The following is a 24,572-nucleotide window of genomic DNA, read 5'->3' as shown; positions in this document are numbered from 1 at the left end:
GCTTTTGCTTCCCCACTGACATGGTAACACTTGGAGACAAAGATTTTGGAAAGTAGCTTTGAAAAATAGTTGTGATTATAGTTTTTAAAAATTGTTCTCCGAAGAAAATAAGGACTAGGTCACAATCATAAATTTTGTCATGGTATAATCTATAGACTAATTGTCCATACGTGAAAGACTTTATCTCCCTTTATTCAGAATATGCTAATACAATTATAAGATGAATCATTCAAAACCTATTCAATTGTTTACATCAAGCACCCAAAGGCAAGGACTTTCTGGCGTCTGTGACCTTTCTTCCGCAATATTTTATCACGCAACGAACTGCTCCACCATCATATCAGTATCGGACCGAGTTCACATTCAGCCCATTTCTCATTCCATTACTGGACCTAGTACCTCGAAGCCATTCCTCTCCTACTCAGATTTCACCAAGAGCAAATTCAAAAAATTCCTTATGAGGGTGGGTGGGGTCCAATGTTTGATATCTGACCGATGGTCTCTAAGATCTATCCTTATGTTGACGGACTCAATTGGCCAAGCAAACTACGACTACTTTCGTGTAATAAGGTGGGCAGGGGCCTTTTTAACTTTTGCAGCAATTTTAAAAAATGGTAGTTGAAAAAAAATTGATAGATTTACGATAGTTTTTACCATGTGAAAGGTGTCTTTTAAAGAGACACTTTTCACAATTTTCAAAATCATGATACATGTTTAAAAGAATTGAATTTAAGGTGAAGGTGTTTCTTCTATAATTAAAAAAAAAAATTATACAAAATGTGTCTCTTGAAAAGACATTTTTCACAATTCCATAAAATCAAATATGCATTATAAGAGACATCTTCCATAATTTGATAAATTTGAATGTCTCATAAATTTGATTTTAAAGTTAAATATGACTTTTGAAGAGACATATTCTACAATTCAAAATTTTTTTAATTTATATAAAAGGTGTCGTTTGAAGAGACACTTTTCACAATTCCCCAAATTTCAATATAAAATGTATATCTTCAAGAAACGCATTTTACAATTGAAGAAAATTGGATTTATACTAAAGGTGTCTCTTGAAAAGACACTTTCCACAATTCCACAAAATCTTATATGTATTAAAAATTGTGGAAATGATTTTAAGGGTAAAAATGTCTCATGAAGAGACACCTTCGGCATAAATTCAAAATTTTCCAGTGTGTATGGAAATTGTGAAAAGTGTCTCTTCAAGAGACACTTTCCACAATTCCAAAAAAATGAAATCATACTAAAGGTGAGACACTTTCCATAATTTAAAAAAAAATTGAGTTTATATTGAAAGTGTCTCTTAAAAAAACATTTTTTACAATTTCCATACACAGTGGAAATTTTCAAATTTATCCTAAAGGTGTCTCTTGAAGATACACCTACCACAATTCCCAAAAAAAAGTGGAATTATACTCGGACACCTTTCATATTTTTTTAAAAACTGAGACACTTTCCACAATTTCCATACACAGTGGAAAATTTTGAATTTTGAAGAGACACCTTTCACAATTCCAAAAAAATAGAATTATACTAAAGGTGTCTTTTGTCTCCTTCCATAATTTAAAAAAAAAAAAAAAAGAGTTTATATTGAAAAGATACATTTCACAATTCCCAAAAAATGAAATTATATTAAAAGTGTCTCTTGAAGAGACACATTCCATAATTTTAAAAAAATTGGGTTTAAACTGAAGGTGTCTCTTCAAGAGACACTTTTTACAATTTCCATACATAGTGAAAAATTTCTAATTTATGCTCAAGAGACACCTTCCACAAAAGAAAAAAAAATACTATCACTTAATTGGTATTACCTTCTATATGACCAAATGTTTAAAGTTTATCACTTGTGTACATTATAATCAATATTTTAACATTCAATCCAAAACCAATGAAAACAAGTAAACCAAATGTCAATTAAGTCAACACCTTTCCAAAATAGTAACAATACTATTTTGTGTAAGATAAGTCCACAATAGATAGAATACTATAGAACTTATGTTAATAAAAAGTTAGTTAATCCAAAATATAACAAGTATAAATATACATCTTGAGTATTTGTCCAAAATAATGATATGCAAAATACTAACAGTATCCAAAATACAAGTCATATATAGTAACATCCTCAATGTGTACCACACAAAGGAAACTTCCTCTTCCGTTGTGGATGTCCATGATATGCATGCTCCACTATTGGCTCTATGGGACTAACATGTACCCTCTATGAGTTCGACAACCACATCTCCTACCACATCCTTGACCACGATTATTCTTTTGTCCTTATTGATCATCATTTGTTATATGAACTAACTCCTCATCAACCAATGTAGCCTTTATCGATTGTGGTGATGATGCAACAAGTGGTATTATAGGTGGGGTGGATGACACCTCCATAGGTGTAATAGGAGTCTCCTTAACAAGTGGCAGGCTAATGTCAGTCGATGGTGCATCTCTAAGAACCTATGTATGCCTAGTCCATTCATGTACCTAAAAAGAATCAAATAAAAGATATATAAGACTGAATTAAATGAAATTTATTTTAATTTATCTAATTCAATTTAATGTATTAATTTAATACAAGATAAACTATTTAATTTTAACAAATAAAAAGATAGTATATCCATTTTTATATATGATAAATGATTTGAATATTAATTAAATATTTAAAATTAATTAAATTTAAATATCGCTAATTAAATATAATAATAATAATTTTTTAATTAAAATGATCCAATACTTCATTATGTTGCGGCCAAATCTAACCCATATTCGATTGGGTTAGTTTCATTGTTTTCTAAACCCAACCCAAGTTACACCATCCATAATCTCCAAAATCTCGTTGGATTTGGTTCCAAGTTGCAGCTCAGTGAAGAATCCTATTTTGCCCCATGAAATTGAATTTTCCACTGCTGGTAGCATTTCCTTCACTACATTGGCAACAAGCTTTACCCAATGAAGAATCCCATTTTACCCTCATGAAAAGACCCTATTTTCCTCTGCCACTCTCAATCGTACTAATCTAATCGGGTTATTATTATTATTATTTTTTTTGCAACTCCTGTTTGATTCCCAAGAAAATCCATCCCTCATTCGATTTCCGGGGAAATTCATCCCTATTTGATTTTAGAGAAAATCCACGCAAAACCCCCAAGGAAAACAAAAAAAAATTGCCTTTTTTTTTTGCTCCATGTGCTATATGGATTTATTTTAGGGGGTCTCTTTGCTTTTGTGCCATTGGATTTAAATTTCACGAACCCTAAATCCACGATTTTTGGCCCAGGCTAAAAAACACAACCTTTCCTTGCAAATCATGATCAGATTACCAAATAGCATATGTTTTTATATATATATAAAAAAAAAAATTGGACAAATTTTGTATCCTATGCACGGTTGGACTGTTAAAAAATATCGGACAATTTCCCAAAAATTATCGAAATTCCCTTCGACTGATAATTGATGACGAATATTGTGTCGGAGCCGACCAATAAAAAAATGAAAACAAAATTTTCAACTTTCCCACACTTTCTTGACAACCAAACAGAATCACAACAAGTCGAACCACAAAAAAAAAAAAAAAAATGAAACCTCTCCATAATTTTTAGTCTACTAAATTTCATTGTAAAAAAAAAAACAAAAACTTCATTTTTTTTTTCAAAATTTCCCACACTTCCTCGATGATCAACACAATCACACCACTAAATATAACCACAGAATTTACAGAAAACACCCTGGGGTAATGGTGTCTTAGATCTGTACTTCATTTCCTTTTTATTTTTATTGAGGTAAGGATCTCACTCCATGATCAACGTGCGGGAAAATGGGTTTTCGGGTAAAGGACAAAATGAGTTTTGAGGTAGAAAAGAAAATAAGCTAGGGGGAAATGGGTTTCACGTCTTTTCAAATATAAAATATATATTTTTTTTTCCACTTTCATCCTACGTATGATGTAAAATTAGAACTATTTTTCAAGCATTTTAAAAATTACTTTCCCAATAGCAGTACATTTATCAAAAATCAAGGTGGGCAGTGGGAACCTGCAATTAAAGGTCAACCCAACTTTTTGGTTTTGGTTCTTATCTAACCAATACCTACCCAAAAGAAAAAGGATTCTCAAGGGACCCAGAGACGGGATGATCAACATCAATACAAAGTTTCCAGGCAATTGCGCTACCATCACGACGAACTTTCATTTTCTGTGGAGACCAAGACTTCTAATTTACTTGGATATTATATTTGGGTCCCGAGAACGATGGATACCCATTCTTTCTCTACAAGTATCCATGAATTAATCAATTTCCCTTGTGATAATCATCCTTCCCTTTCTGTTGTTTCAAAATTTGTCCATCTCTCCCAGGCTCAGCATGACAGTGGCAACTACCATTCTTCTTTTGTTGTCTCTTCTACTGTTATACTCCTTGCTTGGTTCCCATGCCCAAACACCTGAAAACATATCCTTGGGATCTGGCCTCACCACCACCACTGATTCAACTTGGCTCTCACCTTCAGGGGATTTTGCATTTGGTTTCTATCTCCTTGATAGCGGCCTCTTCCTTCTTGGAATTTGGTTCAATAAAATCCCTGAAAAAACCCTCGTTTGGTCAGCTAATCGAGATAATCCCGCTCCAGAGGGATCCACTATCAACTTAACAGCATCTGGCTATCTCTTGCTGACATACCCCAATGGATCAGTACATCAAATCTACGCGGACGCTGCTGCAAGCTCAGCTTCCATGTTAGACAACGGCAACTTCGTCTTATGGAGCTCTGTTTCGAGGGTCCTCTGGCAGAGCTTCGAACATCCAACAGACACCCTCTTACCAGGACAAGCGATTCCTGCTGGAGACACCAGGCTTTTCTCCAACGCGAATGGAACCGTGGACTACTCAGTGGGAAATTTCCAGCTGGAGGTGCAGTCTGTCGATGGAAATATGGGGCTGTTTGCATTCCGATATTCTCAGATAGTGGGTACTGGTGGTCTGGTACAACTCAACAGACAAACGTCAGTCTTGTTTTTAACGAGACTACCGCGTCAATGTATATGACCAATTTAACTTCAATCATCTTCCGGATGACTCGAGATGTGCCTACACCAGTTAACATCTACTACCACCGAGCAACCATTGAAGATACTGGGAATTTCCAGCAATACGTTTACAATAAGGTAAATGGCACAGGGTGGAGAAGCATCTGGAGAGCGATTGAAGAACCTTGCACGGTTAATGGTATTTGCGGTGTTTATGGATACTGCACTTCTCCCCGTAATCAAAACGCTACTTGCAGCTGCCTTCCGGGTTATTCTCTTATTGATCCCAATATCCCTTCCAAAGGATGCCGCCCAGATGTTCCTGTGGAACAGTGCGCAAACACCCCATCTGAGACAGAGTATCGTGTAGAAGTGATCGATGATGCTGATATTAAAAACGATATATTTGCAGAGTTGACTCGATTGTATGGTTATGATTTAGATGGATGCATAAAGGCAGTCCAGGATGATTGCTATTGCATGGCAGCTACGTATACAACCGACAATGTTTGTCGCAAGAAAAGGATTCCTTTCATGAATGCCAGAAAGAGCATCCCTTCTACTACAGGGATAAAGGCCATCATCAAGGTGCCAGTGAAGATAGAGGATCCAATGAAGGGGACAAACAATTCAAGGCCTCAGGTTGTTGTGTTAGTATGCCTTTCAGTAGGCTCCTTTCTAGCTCTACTATTCGCTACAATTATCATCTATCAGAACCTTGTAGTGCCACGATTCAGATTAAGCAAAGTAGCTCCAAGAACACAATCAGCAGACATCAACTTGAGGACATTCACATACCAGGAGCTGCATAAAGCGACAGATGGATTCAGAAACAGACTTGGAAGAGGAGCATCAGGGTCAGTTTACAGTGGGACTCTGCCCTTCGAAGATAAGGAGATGAAGATTGCTGTGAAGAAGCTGGAAAGAGTGATTGAACAGGGCGACAGAGAATTTTTGGCTGAGGTAAGGGCAATTGGCCAAACTCATCACAGAAATCTCGTCCGGCTGTTGGGATTCTGTAATGAGCAAAGCCACCGACTTCTGGTCTATGAGTTAATGAAAAATGGACCTCTGTCTAGTTTCCTATTCAGTAAGGGGAGAAGCCCTGCTGGGATCATAGAGCTGAGATAGTGCTTGCAATTGCAAGAGGCCTGCTATATCTGCATGAGGAATGTGAAACTGGGATCATCCACTGTGACATAAAGCCCCAGAATGTGTTACTCGATCAACACTACAATGCTAAAATTGCAGACTTCGGCCTCGCAAAGCTATTGAGGAAAGACCAGACCAGGACAAGCACCAACGTCAGAGGAACAATGGGATACATGGCACCGGAATGGCTCAAGTGTGCTCCTGTTACAGCCAAAGTGGATGTCTACAGTTTTGGGGTGATGCTGCTGGAGATTATATGCTGCAGAAGGCACATAGAGTTGGACCGGATTGAGGAAGAGACTGAAGATGATGACCTCATCCTAACAGATTGGGTGCTAAATTGTCTGAGATTGGGAAAGCTAGAGGTCGTGGTGAAGCATGATCCAGAAGTTCTGGGTGATTTCAAAAGGTTTGAGAGAATGGCAATGGTGGGGTTATGGTGTGTTAATCCCGACCCAATTCTCCGACCAACGATGAAGAAGGTGATACAAATGTTAGAAGGAACAATAGAAGCTGGTGTCCCACCCCTGGTCACTGCCCAATCATTATAAAAACTTTATGTATTGTTATCATGTTTAAAATAAATTTCATCATACATCGTGTTTCCAAGTCTTGTTTAAACAACCTTCATAATTGAAAATATTCTTTCTATAGTTGTTATAAATATAAAAAATGTCGACATTAGACAAATCAATCTATCAATGGGCCTTTGATTTTCTTGTTTCCACCAATCTTGACATGATTCATAGATTCTAGTCATATTTTGAAATCTTGGATCATTTGGTAAATTCAATTTCCAATGTTGCAATTGATATCTCAAATGAATTCTTCTTGTTCCGTAAAATCTTGAGGATAAAAATATTCTACATTACTGCAAATTTTATTGATGTTAGATGACCTAAAACCATCCTTAGGGTCCAAAGCAGAGCTAAGAGTTAGTAAATTCATTGGGTGAAAAGATTTATACAATAATGTTAGTGAAATCTTTTTGAAATAATAAAATATTATGAATCATTAAATATACTCAAATCCAATGAAAAGATTTATTTTATTCTTCAATTTTGATTGCTTTCAATACCTCAATTTTCTTGCAATAAATTCACTCTCAAATAAACTTTTGTATTTATTCTTTTGTTAAAAATTATTTTCCAAATTTTCTCTTTTTTCTTTATATAATAAAAAACCTTTCAGTTTATAAGTGTTTTTTTAGATATATTATGAGTAATTTGGACTTCAAACTGTTGCTAATGTTCTATAATGTATTAATGTATTATCCAAAAACTGTTAATAATAATCTCAATATATAGTTTAAAATTTATTAATTTTAAATTAACTAAGGTTATGTTTGATTCTCGAAAAAATATTAAAGAAAGAAAAACAAATATAATTAAAATTAATTATAAATTTATATATTTTAAAATTATTTAGTGTTTATACCATGAATGAAAATAAATTAAATAAATTTGAAGAAGTATATAAAAATAATTTATTAACTTTAAATTTATTTTTTATTTTTCTTTAATTTTTTTTCCTTCTAATTTTTTTCTCTATTTTCTTTCCCTCACATTTTACCTCAAATTTTTGAAGAACCAAACATAGTGTATGTGTTTTATATAAACTACACTTTTATATATGATATATTGTTAGACTTATATATATGAGTGAGAAGTAAGTTTTTTGGATTGAGAAGTCTGAATCAGTTTTATTGCACTTCGCTCGAGATGTTGGGAGTCGAGTTGTCCAATTAGATCACGGGTGTTGAGCTCCCTAGTGAGTTCATAGGGATCAAGTTGTCTGATCTGCTTGTGGGGGTTGAAAGGGATAGCAAACCTTGGAGATTTTTTTTTATTTTTTTAAATGAGATGAATGACAAGTTTACCCTTATTATATATACCATTTTATGTTTTAGGGTTTTTTTTTTTTTTTTTAAAAAGCGTGGTTACAAATGAGAAATGTTTTCAAAAGTTTTACTATTGTAACTTTTTTTGTTCCTTTTGATTATGAATTATTGAGTGTTGATACATTCTACGGGCGTAGGGATCACATTAATAGTCGAATCATGTTAAAATGTTTATGTTCTTTTTTATTTTTTATTCATGTATGTACGTGACTTGGTTAATAAAGTCATGGTATTAGAATTGTGGAAGTTTGGACACTGCTCACTTCCTTTGAAAATATAGAAACTCCCTTCACGGTTGCCTTGCCCCTTTACCCTTGTATTTTTAAAAATAAAAAATAAAATAAAATCTTTTTTCACTTTTGCTTATCATTTTATGCCTTTCTTTACACAAATAACAACTTGAACTTGAACTTCACTTTTTTGTGTCATTTTTTTTCCCACTTTTTGAATTATTATTTTATTTTTGGCATTAAATATTGGGACAGCCCACTTAAAACCATGATATGAGGGAATAATAAAAGAAATTTATTATTATTTATATTATGATTTTGATTTTCTCTTTCACTATTTTATTTATGCAATTGTGAATAATGAACATTTAAATCTACATAATTTGCATTATACATGATTTGAGTGTATTAGGAATTGTATAGAAGATCTAAGTTATGAATCCTTGATAAGTTGATATTTCTTTACAACTAGTTCATATAAATATGTAATCTATCTTAAATTGTAGTGTATTACCTTTTAATTTGAGAAATGATTTGATTTGATTATCAAGATGAGTTTTTTTATAGTAAATGCACTAGTGTGTATAATTAGATATATGATATAACCTCTAGTGAGTCATGACATTTGGCATCCGGTGGTCACAACTTCATTAAACTATTATATTGCATGAATTTTTGACTTTAAGAGAGTATTAAGGTGATACTAAAGTTTTCTATGATTTTGCCTTACGGATGAAATCTTAAGGTGGTCATATGTTTCCTATGAATTATGTTATTGTTGATTAAAGTAGGTAACAACATGTATTCTCAAGATAAGCTAGTACCATGATATTTCATGGATTTGAGACAATTTATTCCCTTGAATGATCTTGAGGACATTCTAATAATAAAATCTATAATCATGATAATTCTTTAAGGGGATTTGATATATGTTTTTCCAAAGCTAAAGTATGTACTCAATCAATCACATAATAAAAAGATTTGATACTTAAAAATTGTAAAGGTAATATTAAGAAATTGATAGTGTTTACCTTATTAGATTATAAATACCAATTCAATAGGAACTTGTATGTAATTATTATTAGGTCAAAGACCCAAATTTTTTGTCTTAATCTAATATCATAAGATTCTAGAGTATAGTTGATTTATGATAATAGGATGTTAATTCAACTTTAGAATTGAATTTGGACGGATCCAGTATTATTATTATTATTTTTTATGGGTCTTTGTAGTTCCCACTCGAACTCATATTTCTTGGTGATACATTATATTTTCATTATCACATACTAGGAATGGCAACGGGGCGGGTTTGGGACGGGTCGCCCCCATCCCAACCCTACCCGTTTATTAAAACAATTCCCATACCCGCCCTGCCCCACCCCACCCGTTTAACCATTTTTTTTTAAATTTTTTAATTACATTAAAATAAATATATTTTATAAATAATAAAATTATTATTTTTTATAACTTATTTTATTAAATTTTTTTATTATCTATATATTAAAAATAGTAAAATAAAATTTTAAATTAAATTAATTTTAAAATTTAAATTTAATTTAATTTTAAAATTAATTTTATATATAAACGGGGCGGGGTGGGGCGGGATGGGGCAATACCCGAACCCATCCCCGGTTTAAAAAAAAATCTTATACCCGCCCAAACCCATTTATTAAATTTAAACCCGTCCCATTAGGGCGGGGCGGGTACCCAAAAAAACCTACCCCATTGCCTTCCCTATCACATACATTAGGCAATAAAGATATACCAATAAAAATTTTATATGCTTTTAAGTATAGTTGCTAATAACACCAAGTAAACAAATCCAATTTATAAAACAATTATAATAATGAAATAAATTAAATTAAAGATATACTAAGGATAAATTAATTTACATTTCCTATATTTTAAGGTATTAAAATAACATTACTAAAGCAATATTGCCATTCAAATCATTACAATAACAGAAGGAAAGCAAACTAATTATACACTTGAATAATTAATATATCATGATCTTGTAATAATACATTACATAAAATTAATCCAATAATTTTAAATATTAAAAACCAATTTATTACTTAAGGTTGGAAACAATAAAAATCAAACAAATTAGAGCCTACACTTTCATCTACAATAATTTAACAATAATAACATTACATAATTATAAAAAAACTTAAACATATAAAAATTAATTAACATAGTACGTAAAAAATGTTCTATGCAAAAATTCAATAAATTAAAGTTGGCTTTACTATTATTTTTTTTTAAAAATATTTTAAACAATTAAATTATGTTTTTAAAAATTAAAATAAATTAAAATAAGAAATAAAAAAATCATCAAATTACACCTTATTGGACTTACCCATGCAATAAAAATAATTAAAAATTTTAAAAACATTACAAAATATTAAAAGTAATAAATTGAAAAGGAAAACAAAAACAAAAATAAATAAAAAGGGGCATACCGAGGAGGGTTAAGGTTAATCCATCTAAACTCATGTGTCGTGAGAAAACATAGTCTTGGAATTTTCAAAAAAAAATTTAGGAAAAATCTATAATTTTCAATTTTGTTGGGGAGACTATTCTTTAGCCAACCTTCGAAAATTACGTTAAAATTTTAACATAATTTTAAATTTTCTAAAATAATTATTTAAAAAAAAAAAGGATTAAAAGTGTTAGTAATACTCATATTTATTCATACCATGAGGGTACTCAATGCAAAATGCAAAACATTTGTCAAGACTTACGAAAGTAGCTGAATTATTCATACTGCCAACAAGAGTAGCATTCTTGTGCATATTCCATCTATGACCTAGTGGGTGCAATTAGGCCAAGACACAGGAGTAGGCGGTTTTGTTTTCAACACAGGATTGTTCTCAAAGAAATTGGTGGGTCGGAGCTCAAATCCACCACTCAATGTTGGCATGACTGGAAAATCTTCTTGGCAAGGAACATGGTGAAATCCTATTGTGTACCACAACACAATGTCTTTGTTTTCAATCTCCCTATTCCTGTGCATATTAGCAAGAAGTTTGGAAATAATTAATACCAATTAACAACCAACCTCTTAAAATGCCGGTAACACAGCTAACAAATTGAACTAGCAAATATGTACCTCTGGCTCCAAACAGCTAAGGTGTCATCCCCTCGACTCTGGTCCATATACAACCCTCCTGCCCATTTTTCAGACTTGTTATATGGAGTGATCCAAACATCATACTTCGTGAAGGCACCACGAATTTGCGGGTAATCATCATCTGATAGAAGAGGACTAGATAATGACCCTGGAATCAGACGATAACCAACATAGTTCCCAAGTTTGGTCTTCTTATTAGGATTCACCACTATTAACTCGGCTGGCTTCAGTCCCAGCTGAATTTGTGCATCAGATTCAGTTTTAGCAGTCTCACTCACAACTGTCCAGTAACTCTTCCTTGGTGAAATATTATCCTTTACTCGCTTTGTTTCCAGATTGGCCTTAACAAAGGAGTTGGCATCACCATCTACATCAAGGTCAAGATGGTATGTCAAGAAGTGATCATGGTTTACGCCAATAGTGTTATGTGCCAACAATGTGCCATAAACATCCTCCTTTATTTGACTTGTGTGAGTGTATGACACCCCCTTCACTTCTAGGATACCAGTTAACCCCACCTGTGAAAACCACAAAATGACATACCATTAAAACCATAGTCGACCAAATGTTAATAGTTTAATAGTTTTTCTATCAAGCTTTAATTTTTTTGTTACTGTATTTCACAACCATATCAATATCTGAGACAATAGCATAGTATGTGTGGACAAATATACCCCAAGTTTGATGGAGCCACTAGGCTTGAATTCCCAATCAAGTACGTAGTCATAGTTGCCCACTGTTGCAACCATCCTCACTACTAGGCTCACTTCTGGCCTCACCTCCCATATCTGCAAAAAAATAAAATAAAATAAAATTATCCATATGCAACTCACATTCAACGTAAATTATAATTACATGTTAAAACCATTCAAATGTGTCAGGAAATTGCTTACCTCTTGTCCTGGCATCGCAATCTGGGTGTGACGCCACATGATTCTTCCTGCTTGTTGTTCAAATATGCAGAAAGCATTTGATGTTTTCACTGGTTTGCCATCTTGGCCAGCATAGTACCCATCCATGAACACCGCATTGGATGGACAATCTGCTAGTGGTTGAAGTGGGACTGTTAAAAGACCAAACCCAAATTCACCTAAATCGAAAAAGGTTTTATAGTACCATTCCTCAGTTGGATCCATATATGGTACAAAGAGCTCAGACAAGTATCCTCTGTATAACACTCGACGAAATGTGCGTTTTTGAAGATCATAGATTGATGCGAGTGATATGATTAGACCGGCTCGTGCATCAAAGCTTACATGGAAGTCCCAATTAGCCCACCTACGCATGTAATCAAAATCAAATATTCTTGCACTAAGATGTAGAAATATACGAAGGTAAGATCCTGCTAGAAGCCCATGACCCAAAAGAATTATAGCTTTGTTTGATGAGCACTCTCGAAAGAGAATATCTGTGGTTTATTTACAAGGGCAGAAATTCGAACCTCTTAAATTTACTTCTAAAAAAATCGATTGTCTAACAATATACCCAACCCAAAATATGAAGTTTTGGCTGGGTTGGGATTTAGGCCTAATCTAAGGACAACCAAATACCTACTTGTTCTCAGAATTGAGCCCAACCCACGGACACTGGTTCAAGCTGGCCAAGTTATTCAGGCTGCCCTGTACAACATTGGGCTAACCCAGCCCATTATCACTGCAAAACTCTCCCTACGACCAATGTTTCCACAAGGGCGAAGGTCGCAGAGGTTGACAGTCAGAACACCCATGCATGGAAAAAAGCGTAGAGTCAGAAGATGTGCTTGAATTTAATCCTACATGCACCACAGCCATCTAGAGACCACCACCGACTACATGATGGTTACATTCTCTGTCCAGCTTAACTGAACCACTGTGATGTGATTATGTTGGTATGACTTTTCACATAAAATTTGGAATTGTGGACGGTCACCTCCAATATTACTTTCTGGTTTAAAATTTTTCTGATATATCATATGACTAAACAAGACAATGTGATAGGCCTTTTGGACTTTGAGTTGCATTGCTCCTGGAATTTAATAATGTTCTTTGACGTACCAAGCTTAACAACCAATGAATCATTTTTGGTCAAAGTAATAAAAAAATATTTGCTTTGTTTAACCAAAAATAATAATAATAAAAGAAAATGATAACATGATTAGAGTTGAATTCAAGCTTAACAACCAATGAATCAGTTTTTGATAAAATAATTATAAAGTTCTTGCTTCGTTTACCTAAAAATAATAATAATAAATTAAAGAAACGAATAATATTATTTAATTTATTTGATTAACGTGATATAATATAGAATATGATTTTTTTTCTCTTCTATTCGTAGTTTTTTCACAGAAGGTGCCGACCCAAAAACAAGAAACAATGAACAAGCTACACGAACCTGATATTGTGCCCATCGATCTTGAATCCAGGTCCATCTGGTTGCATGGTAGACACACCATTTCTTCAAATTGATGAATGATAGTTTTTCATTCATCAATTTGAAGATGGTATCAGAGCCATGGAACTGAAATCCTGGATATTTTGTCGCTATGGTAGTCCGACAGCGATCAACCATTCTAAGACAAGCCCTAATATTGATAAGTCAACCTTCAAATGCACTTACTGCAATAAGACTGGTCCCACCGGTCTGGATATCCCACAATTTCAAAGCAACGACTCTTGGTATGACCAGGAAAACAATAAGGAACCGAGGGTTTGAACCATGGACCTTTAAATCATGTTTAGGCTATCAACACTTTGTTATTAATTATAATAATCGTGATCAACGGAAGAAGGATTCCAAGAAAACCTCGACTGCAATTGTTGCCGAAATAAAAACAGAGGCTAATGTTGCTGAGAAAGCCTCTGCATTGGTAGCCGCTACTGATCATGGTGGTAAGTTTTTAAATACTTTTACACCTGTTATTAATAGTACATGGATAATTGATTCTGGTGCTACAGATCATATGACTTTTGATTCTAGACAGGTTTCACCCCTTAGACCTTCCTCACAAGAAATTGTTTCCACAGCCAATGGTAACACAACCCCAGTTATTGGGGAAGGATCCTTAACTCTTACTGATACTTTGAATTTGGATTCTGTTTTAGTTGTTCCATCTTTAGATTACAATCTTTTGTCAGTTTCTCAAATCACTACAGCCTTATCTTGTATTGTCATTTTTTGGCCTGAATTTTGTGTGATTAAGGACATCCAAACAAGACAGACGATTGGTTGTGGTATTAAACGGGGAAAACTCTATTACTTGGACTTGCAGTCAAAGGATTCAAATAAGTTGCAACAAGCCTTGATGGCAGATGGATCTGAGGGGGAGAAGAAAAAGTCTGAAATTTGGTTGTGGCATCGACGTCTGGGACATGCTTCCTTTGGTTATTTAAAAAAATTGTTTCCTAGTTTGTTTGCAAAGAGTGATATTTCTGGTTTCCGTTGTGATATTTGTGAATTGGCTAAAAGTCATCGTGCTTCGTTTCCGTTAATTTTGAATAAAAGTCCGTTTCCTTTTATGGTTATACATTCTGATGTTTGGGGCCCATCCAAAGTCCCAACTTTGAGTGGCTCTGATACCATCTTCAAATTGATAAATTGTAGTTTTTTCATTCATACTTTCATTCGTTCATGTACAAAGTATATATAGAGGGTAATCACCATTCTAAGAATGGGAAAGAATGATACAAGGAAAGAATGATATAAGGAAATAACAACTAATATCCTAATATCTCAACTTTCCTAATATCTCAATATTCCTAATATCTTAATATTCCTAGTATCTCAATATTCCTAATATCTCAATATTCATAATATCTCAACTTTCCTAATATCTAAACATTCCTAATATCTCAACACTAAATGATATAAGGAAATAATGATATAAGGAAAGCATTCCTAATATCTCAACACCATTTAGACGAGGACCAAATGGGGGCTTCTGCTTCGACAATCGGTACTCCGTTCCTTCCGCTTCCGGCACCGGAACCGTTAATCTGTCATGGTATTCAGTTATCTTCATCTCATCAAGGTCAACTACTATTGTTACCCCTTCTATTGGTCTCACGTATAAATTAGCTGTCCCATCTGTGTAAAAACACAGTATCTTCAACACTCTTCTGCTCTTTTCTTCTCCAAACCACCCCACTGTAAAGGTAGAACAAACCACATCGGATAACTTGAGCTTTCTCTTCCTGATTGAAGCTATAAATGGTGGATAAGTTAGAGGCAGCTCGGATGCAGCCGTTTGTTCCTCGATAGTCAGCAAAGGGTAGCCGTGTCCACTGTACACCTTGTCGGAGACGATGGACTGAGTCGATAAGTCGACAATGATTTCGTGGGTTTGACTGCGGAGTCGAGTGATAACAAAGGCTCGGCGAGGTGGAGGTAGGGTTGTAGAGTTGGGGTTCGAGAGCCATGAGAGGAGGGCGGGCTTGTCTGGCTCGTCCAACCCAACATACTGGAAGGTTACGTTGTGGCTGGAGCCAGGGTTCGATCCCTTGACAATGGCTTGAACTTGGCGGAACTCAGATGGGGTTAGATAGTCTAGTGGGTGGTGGTGGCTGTGACAAGAGACTAGTGACAAGGGGAGGAAGAAGAGCAAGAAGAGCCCCAGATGCTGTACTAGAGAAGCCATGGCTTTGTGCTTAGCTATTGCTTCTTTGTACCATTTCTAGTAGAGATTTATAGGGAAATTAATTGAATATTTGATCGAGGTGTACCTAGGCCCATGGCACGCGGATTTAGAAAATTATAGTTTTGAAAGAATTTTGTTGAAACTAAACTCTTTTTACGTTTACTAAGAAAACTCATAAATAACACGTGTCACTTACAAAGTTTTTTTTTTTTAAAAAAAAATCCAAGAAATTTCACGCTACTTTGTTTTGTAATACAATACCCTTAAATCTTTTTATTTTTAATTGACATAGACCGAATCATCTAGTAAAATGAGGATGATGCATCGAGAATAGTCGGGGATAGCTCAACTGGTAGAACAGAAGACTGTAAATCCTCATGTCATCGGTTCAAATCTGGTTCTTGGTACATAATTAAATCACTTTAGTTCCAAGCTCTTATGATAGTTGAGAATAACACATTCTTTGACTCTTTATTTCTCTCATATTTTCTTTCTCAGTCACACACATATATATATATATATATATATATATACTAATAAGTAATAAATAACATTAAATTACAAGAAAATCATTTTATTGTTTTTATTTTTAATTTAAATTTATTTTTTTATTTTTTTCGCATATAAGAAAATTAAATATTAAAAAAAAATAAAGGGAAGACTGAAATTGTAATATTTCATGGTGAGAGTGTGTCACACGTTTGAGGAACTTAAGGTAGAACAATGTAGCAGCGATTTTTCCAGGGACCAAGATAAGCTAAATATTCAAAGACTGAGGCGTGACTTTTGCAGTTGAAATACAAGGCACTCTCGTACTGGATGCCAAGTTCATGGCTGAATTTCTCCACATGTTTTTCCTTTTTGGGTATTAAATATATGGTTCACTTAGCATATATAAGACAAGCTTAATTTTGTATCTTCCCTTACTCCTCTTTTTGTGCTTTCTTATCCTCTTTGTTTGTTCATTTATTTAAAAAAATTTTTTTTACTAATATATTTTATTTCAAATTTGTTTTTCTTTAATTTATTCAATCTAATTAAGTAATATTAAAACTCAGGCATCAATGGAAAGAATAAATTAATTTAAAGGCAGGAGTAGGAACTGCTCTTCCTCAGTTGAAAAGTACTCACTTATACAGGCTTCCAACAGTCATTAGACTTAGTCAAACATTAATGCTATGTTTAGTTCTCAAAAAATTTATTTAAAAAGAAAGAAAAAATGAAGAAAAATAAAAAATAAATTTAAAATTAATAAATTATTTTTATATGTTTCTTTAAACTCATTTCACTTCATTTCCTCTACTATATAAAGATTAAACTATATAAAGATTAAATAATTTTAAAATGTATAAATTTTAATTAATTTTAATTATATTTGATTTTTTTAAAAAAAAAATTATAATGAAACCAAACGTAAGAAAATTATTTTCTTTTATATTTTTTTTTTCCTTAGTACTTTCGGGACCAAACATAACCTAATTAATTAAATGAAATAAAATATATATTTTTTTCCTTTTCAATGCTAACGACTGCATGATAGTGTTTCAACTGGGCAAGGTTGCATATACTTACAAGGTCTTCTTTTCAGCAGTCAACTTGAGAACTTAGAAAATCTATGGATCCTCTCTCCACTTTATACGCAATGCAACCCAATTCACATAGAAAGGAGAAGTACAACTGAAATTTGAGTTGCTTTTGCTTCCTCACTGGGATGGTAACACTTGGAGACAAAGATTTTGGAAAGTAGCTTTGAAAAATAGTTGTGAATATTCTCTAAAGCTATGTTTGGTTCCCAAAAAATTTGAAGGAAAATGCAAGGAAAAGAAAATACAAAGGAAAAACAGAGGGAAAGAAAAAGTAAAGGAAAATAAAAAAAATAGATTAAAAGTTGATAAATTTTTTTTTTTTGTTACTTCAAACTCATTTTATTTATTTTAACTCATCAATATAAAGATTAAATAATTTAAAAATACATAAGTTTTTAATTAGTTTTAATCATATTTGATTTTCTTTTATGTTTTTCATAGGACAATCAAACATAAAAAAGTCATTTTCTTTTGTATTTTTTTTTCTTTTTTAGTATTTTTCGGGAACCAAACATAACCTTAAGAAAATAAGGACTAGGTCACAATCATAAATTTTGTCATGGTATAATCTATAGACTAATTGTCCATACGTGAAAGACTTTGTCTCCTTTTATTCAGAATATGCTAATACAATTATAAGATGAATCATTCAAAACCTATTCAATTGTTTACATCAAGCACCCAACGGCAAAGACTTTCTGACGTCTGTGACCTTTCTTCCGCAATTTTTTATCACGCAACGAATTATCACTGCTCCACCATCATATCAGTGTCGGACTGAGTTCACCTTCATCCCATATTTCATTCCATTACTGGACCTAGTACCTCGAAGCCATTCCTCTCCTACTCAGATTTCACCAAGAGCAAATTCAAAAAATTCCTTATGAGGGTGGGTGGGGTCCAATGTTTGATATCTGATCAATGATCTCTAAGATCTATCCTTATGTTGAAGGACTCAATTGGCCAAGCAAACTATGACTGCTTTCATGTAATAAGGTGGGCAGGGGCTTTTCAACTTTTTCAGCAATTTTAAAAAATAATTATTAAAAATGGCAGTTGGAAAAATATTGATAGATCTATAATAGTTTTAGTCATGTGGAAGATGTCTTTTGAAGAAACACCTTCCATACATTTTTCACAATTTCCAAAATTATGATACATATTTAAAAGAATTGAATTTAAGTTAAATGTGTCTTTTCTGTCTCTTGAACAGACACCTTCTACAATTCCATAAAATTGGATTTATGTTAAAAGTGTATTTTGAAGAGACACCTTTTACAATTCAAAAAAAAAAAAAATTCTACAAAAGTGTCGTTTGAAGAGACATTTTCCACAATTCCACAAAATCCAATATATATTAAAAATTGTGGAAATAATTTTAAAGCTAAAGATGTCTCTTGAAGAGACACCTTCAACATAAATTCGAAAATTTTCACTATGTATCGAAATTGTGGAAAGTGTCTCTTGAAGAGACACTTTCATTATAAACCTTTTTTTTTTTTTAAATTGTGGAAGGTGTCTCTATAAATAGTGGAAATTTTTGAATTTTGAAGAGACACATTCCACAATTCCCAAAAAATGAAATTATACTAAAGGTATATCTTGAAGAGACACCTTCGATAATTTTAAAAAAATTAGGTTTATACTGAAGAGACACTTTCCACAATTTCTATACACGATGAAAGTTTTTGAATTTATGTTAAAGGTGTTTCCACAATTCCCAAAAAAAAATGGAATTATACTCAAACACCTTTCATAATTTTTAAAAAAATTGGGTTTATACTAAAAAAAAGACACTTTCCACCATAAATTTCGAATTTTGAAAAGACGCCTTCCACAATTCCCAAAAAATGGAATTATACTAAAGGTGTCTTTTATCTCATTCCATAATTTTTAAAAAAATTGGGTTTATATTGAAGAGACATTTTCCACAATTTTCATACATAGTAGAAAATTTCGAATTTTGAAAATACACATTTCACAATTCCCAAAAAATGGAATTATATTGAAAGTGTCTCTTCAAGAGACACTTTTCACAATTTTCGTACACAGTGGAGAATTTCTAATTTATGCTGACCTTCCACAAAAGAAAAAAAAAATATTATCACTTAATTAGTATTACCTTCTATACAACCAAATGTTTAAAGTTCATCACATGTATACATTATAATCAATATTTTAACATTCAATCCAAAACCAATGAAAACAAGTAAATCAAATATCAATTAAGTCAACACCTTTCCAAAATAGTAACAATGCTATTTTGTGTAAAATAAGTCCACAATAGATAGAATACTATAGAACTTACGTTAAGAAAAAGTAAGTTAATCCAAAATATAACAAGTATAAATATACATCTCGAATATTTATCCAAAATAATGATATGCAAAATACTAACAATATCCAAAATACAAGTCATATGTAGTAACATCTTCAATGTGTATCGCACGAAGGAGTCTTCTTTTTCCGTTGTGGACGCCCATGATATGCATGTTCCACTATTGGCTCTATGGGGTTAACATGTACCCCTCTATGAGCTCGACAACCACGTCTCCTATCACGTCCTCGACCATGATCATTCTTTTGTCCTTGTTGATCATCATTTGCTATATGAACTAACTCATCATCAACCAATGTAGCCTCTATCGATTGTGGTGATGATGCAACAAGTAGTACTAAAGGTGGGGTGGATGACACCTCCATAGGTGTAATAGGAGTCTCCTCAATAGGTGGCAAGCTAATGTCTATCGATGGTGCATTTCTAAGAACATATGTATGCCTAGTCCATTCATGTGCCTAAAAAGAATAAAATAAAAGACATATAAGACTGAATCAAATCAAATTCAATTTAATGTATCAATTTAATACAAGATAAACTATTTAATTTTAACAAATAAAAAGATAGTATATCCATTTTCATCTATGATAAATGATTTGAATATTAATTAAATATTTAAATTAATTAAATTTAAATATCGCGAATTAAATATAATAATAATAATTGTTTAATTAAAATAATCCAATACTTCATTATGTCCCAAGCCAAATCTAACCCTTATTCGATTGGGTTAGTTTCATTGTTTTCTAAACCCAACCCAAATTACACCATCCATAATCTCCAAAATCTTGTTGGATTTGGTTCCAAGTTGCAACCTAGTGAAGAATCCCATTTTGCCCCATGAAATTGAATTTGCCACCGTTGGTAGCATTTCCTTCACTACATTGGCAACAAGCTTCACCCAATGAAGAATCCCATTTTACCCTCTTGAAAAAGGCCCTATTTTCCTTTGCCACTCTCAATCCTCGCAGGTACTAATCTAATCAGGTTATTATTTTTTATTTTTTTTGCAACCCCAGTTTGATTCCCAAGAAAATCCATCCCCCATTCGATTTCCAGGAAAATTCATCCTCGTTTGATTTTCAAGAAAATCCATGCAAAACCCCCGATGAAAACAAAAAAAAAAAAAATTGTTTTTTTTTTTTTTGCTCCATGTGCTTTATGGATCTATTCTAGGGGTATTTTTGCTTTTGTGCCATTGGATGTAAATTTCACGAACCCTAAATCCACGATTTTTGAGCCAGGCTGAAAAACACAATCTTTCCCTACAAATCATGATCAGATTACCAAATAGCATCTTATGTTTTTTTATATAAAAAAAAATTAGATAGATTTTGTATCCTGTGCATGGGCTGGACTGGTAGGAAATATCAGGAAATTTCCAGAAAATTACTGAAATTTCCTTCGACTGATAATCAATGACGAATATTGTGTCGGAGTCGGCCGATAAAAAAATAAAAACAAAATTTTCAACTTTCCCACACTTTCTTGGCAACTAAACAGAATCAAAATAAGTTGAACCACAAAAAAAAATGAAAACTCTCCATAATTTTTAGTCTACTCGGTTTCATTGTAAAAAAAAAAAACAAAAACTTTATTTTTTTTTTCAACTTTCCCACACTTTCTCGGTGACCAAACACAACCACACCACCAAATATAACCACAAAACTTATAGAAAACACCCAAGGGCAATGGTTCTTAGATCTGCACTTCACTCCCTTCCTATTGGTGTTGAGGCAAGGATCTTTACTCCATGATTAGTGTGCGGGAAAATGGGTTTTTGGGCAGAGGACAAAATGAGTTTTGAGGCGGAGAAGAAAACAGGCTAGGGGGAAATGGGTTTCCACTTCTTTTCAAATATAAAATACTATTTTTTTTCCACTCTCATCCTACGTGTTAAAAAGTGCCGTAGAATTGAAATTATTTCCCGATCTATAACATTTTAAAAATTACTTTCCCCAATAGCCCATACATTTATCAAAAATTCAGTGGGCTGTGGGAACCTGCAATTAAAGGTCAACCCGTTTTGGTTCTTATCTAACCAATACCTACCCAAAAGAAAAAGGATTCTCAAGGGACCCAGAGACGGGATGATCAACATCAATACAAAGTTTCCAGGCAATTGCGCTACCATCACGACGAACTTTCAATTTCTATGGAGACCAAGACTTTTAATTTACTTGGAAATTATATTTGGGTTCCGAGAACGATGGATACCCATTCTTTCTCTACAAGTATCCATGAATTAATCAATGAGTTGTATTGGCAAGTCTTTCCCATGTAATAATCATCCTTCTCTTTCTGTTGTTTTAAAATTTGTCCATCTCTCCCAGGCTCAGCATGACAGTGGCAGCTACCATTCTTCTTTTGTTGTCTCTTCTACTGGTATACTCCTTGCTTGGCCCAAACACCTGAAAACATATCCTTGGGATCTGGCCTCACCACACCACTGATTCAACTTGGCTCTCACCTTCAGGGGATTTTGCATTTGGATTCTATCCCTTGATAGCGGCCTCTTCCTTCTTGGAATTTGGTTCAATAAAATCCCTGAAGAAACCCTCGTTTGGTCAGCTAATCGAGATAATCCCGCTCCAGAGGGATCCACTATCAACCTAACAGCATCTGGCTATCTCTTGCTGACATACCCAATGGATCATTAGATCACATCTACGAGGGCGCTGCTGCAAGCTCAGCTTCCATGTTAGACAACGGCAACTTTGTCTTATGGAGCTCTGTTTCGAGGGTCCTCTGGCAGAGCTTCGAACATCCAACAGACACCCTCTTACCGGGACAAACGATTCCTGCGGAGACACCAGGCTTTCTCCAACACGAATGGAACCGTGGACTACTCAAAGGAAATTTCCAGCTGGAGGTGCAGTCCGTCGATGGAAATATGGGGCTGTTTGCATTCCGATTCTCAGATAGTGGTTACTGGTGGTCTAATACAACTCAACAGACAAACGTCAGTCTTGTTTTAACGAGACTACCGCGTCAATGTATATGACCAATTTAACTTCAATCATCTTCCGGATGACTCGAGATGTGCTACACCAGTTAACATCTACTACCACCGAGCAACCATTGAAGATACTGGGAATTTCCAGCAATACGTTTACAATAAGGTAAATGGCACAGGGTGGAGAAGCATCTGGAGAGCAATTGAAGAACCTTGCACTGTTAATGGTATTTGCGGTGTTTATGGATACTGCACTTCTCCCCGTAATCAAAACGCTACTTGCAGCTGCCTTCCTGGTTATTCTCTTATTGATCCCAATATCCCTTCCAAAGGATGCCGCCCAGATGTTCCTGTGGAACAGTGCGCAAACACCCCATCTGAGACAGAGTATCGTGTAGAAGTGATCGATGATACTGATATTAAAAACGATATATTTGCAGAGTTGACTCGATTGTATGGTTATGATTTAGATCGATGCATAAAGGCAGTCCAGGATGATTGCTATTGCGTGGCAGCTACGTATACAACCAAGGACAATGTTTGTCGCAAGAAAAGGATTCCTTTCATGAATGCCAGAAAGAGCATCCCTTCTACTACAGGGATAAAGGCCATCATCAAGGTGCCAGTGAAGATAGAGGATCCAATAAAGGGGACAAACAATTCAAGGCCTCAGGTTGTTGTGTTAGTATGCCTTTCAGTAGTCTCCTTTCTAGCTCTACCATTCGCTACAATTATCATCTATCAGAACCTTGTAGTGCCACGATTCGGATTAAGCAAACTAGCTCCAAGTACACAATCAGCAGACATCAACTTGAGGACATTCACATACCAGGAGCTGCATAAAGCGACAGATGGATTCAGAAACAGACTTGGAAGAGGAGCATCAGGGTCAGTTTACAGTGGGACTCTGCGCTTCGAAGATAAGGAGATGGAGATTGCTGTGAAGAAGCTGGAAAGAGTGATTGAACAGCGCGACAGAGAATTTTTGGCTGAGGTAAGGGCAATTGGCCAAACTCATCACAGAAATCTCGTCCGGCTGTTGGGATTCTGTAATGAGCAAAGCCACCGACTTCTGGTCTATGAGTTAATGAAAAATGGACCTCTGTCTAGTTTCCTATTCAGTAAGGGGGAGAAACCCTGCTGGGATCATAGAGCTGAGATAGTGCTTGCAATTGCAAGAGGCCTGCTATATCTGCATGAGGAATGTGAAACTGGGATCATCCACTGTGACATAAAGCCCCAGAATGTGTTACTCGATCAACACTACAATGCTAAGATTGCAGACTTCGGCCTCGCAAAGCTATTGAGGAAAGACCAGACCAGGACAAGCACCAACGCCAGAGGAACAATGGGATACATGGCACCGGAATGGCTCAAGTGTGCTCCTGTTACAGCCAAAGTGGATGTCTACAGTTTTGGGGTGATGCTGCTGGAGATTATATGCTGCAGAAAGCACATAGAGTTGGACCGGATGAGGAAGAGACTGAAGATGATGACCTCATCCTAACAGATTGGGTGCTAAATTGTCTGAGATTGGGAAAGCTAGAGGTGGTGGTGAAGCATGATCCAGAAGTACTGGGTGATTTCAAAAGGTTTGAGAGAATGGCAATGGTGGGGTTATGGTGTGTTAATC

General features: G+C 34.3%; 3 pseudogenes; 2 read left to right on the top strand and 1 right to left on the bottom strand.

Annotated features, from left to right (window-relative positions):
* The first annotated feature begins 4,765 nt into the window (after positions 1-4,765).
* LOC117914477 lies at positions 4,766-6,793 on the top strand (annotated as a pseudogene).
* A 4,311-nt stretch (positions 6,794-11,104) lies between these two features.
* LOC117914476 lies at positions 11,105-16,059 on the bottom strand (annotated as a pseudogene).
* Positions 16,060-22,681: 6,622 nt separating this feature from the next.
* The window catches only part of LOC117914475, a 2,050-nt pseudogene continuing 159 nt past the window's right edge, over positions 22,682-24,572 (top strand).

This window comes from Vitis riparia, chromosome 5 (assembly GCF_004353265.1).
Source record: "Vitis riparia cultivar Riparia Gloire de Montpellier isolate 1030 chromosome 5, EGFV_Vit.rip_1.0, whole genome shotgun sequence".
NCBI lineage: Eukaryota > Viridiplantae > Streptophyta > Magnoliopsida > Vitales > Vitaceae > Vitis > Vitis riparia.
The sequence above is the reverse complement of the archived record's forward strand: the minus strand, read 5'-3'. Positions and strand labels throughout refer to the sequence as shown.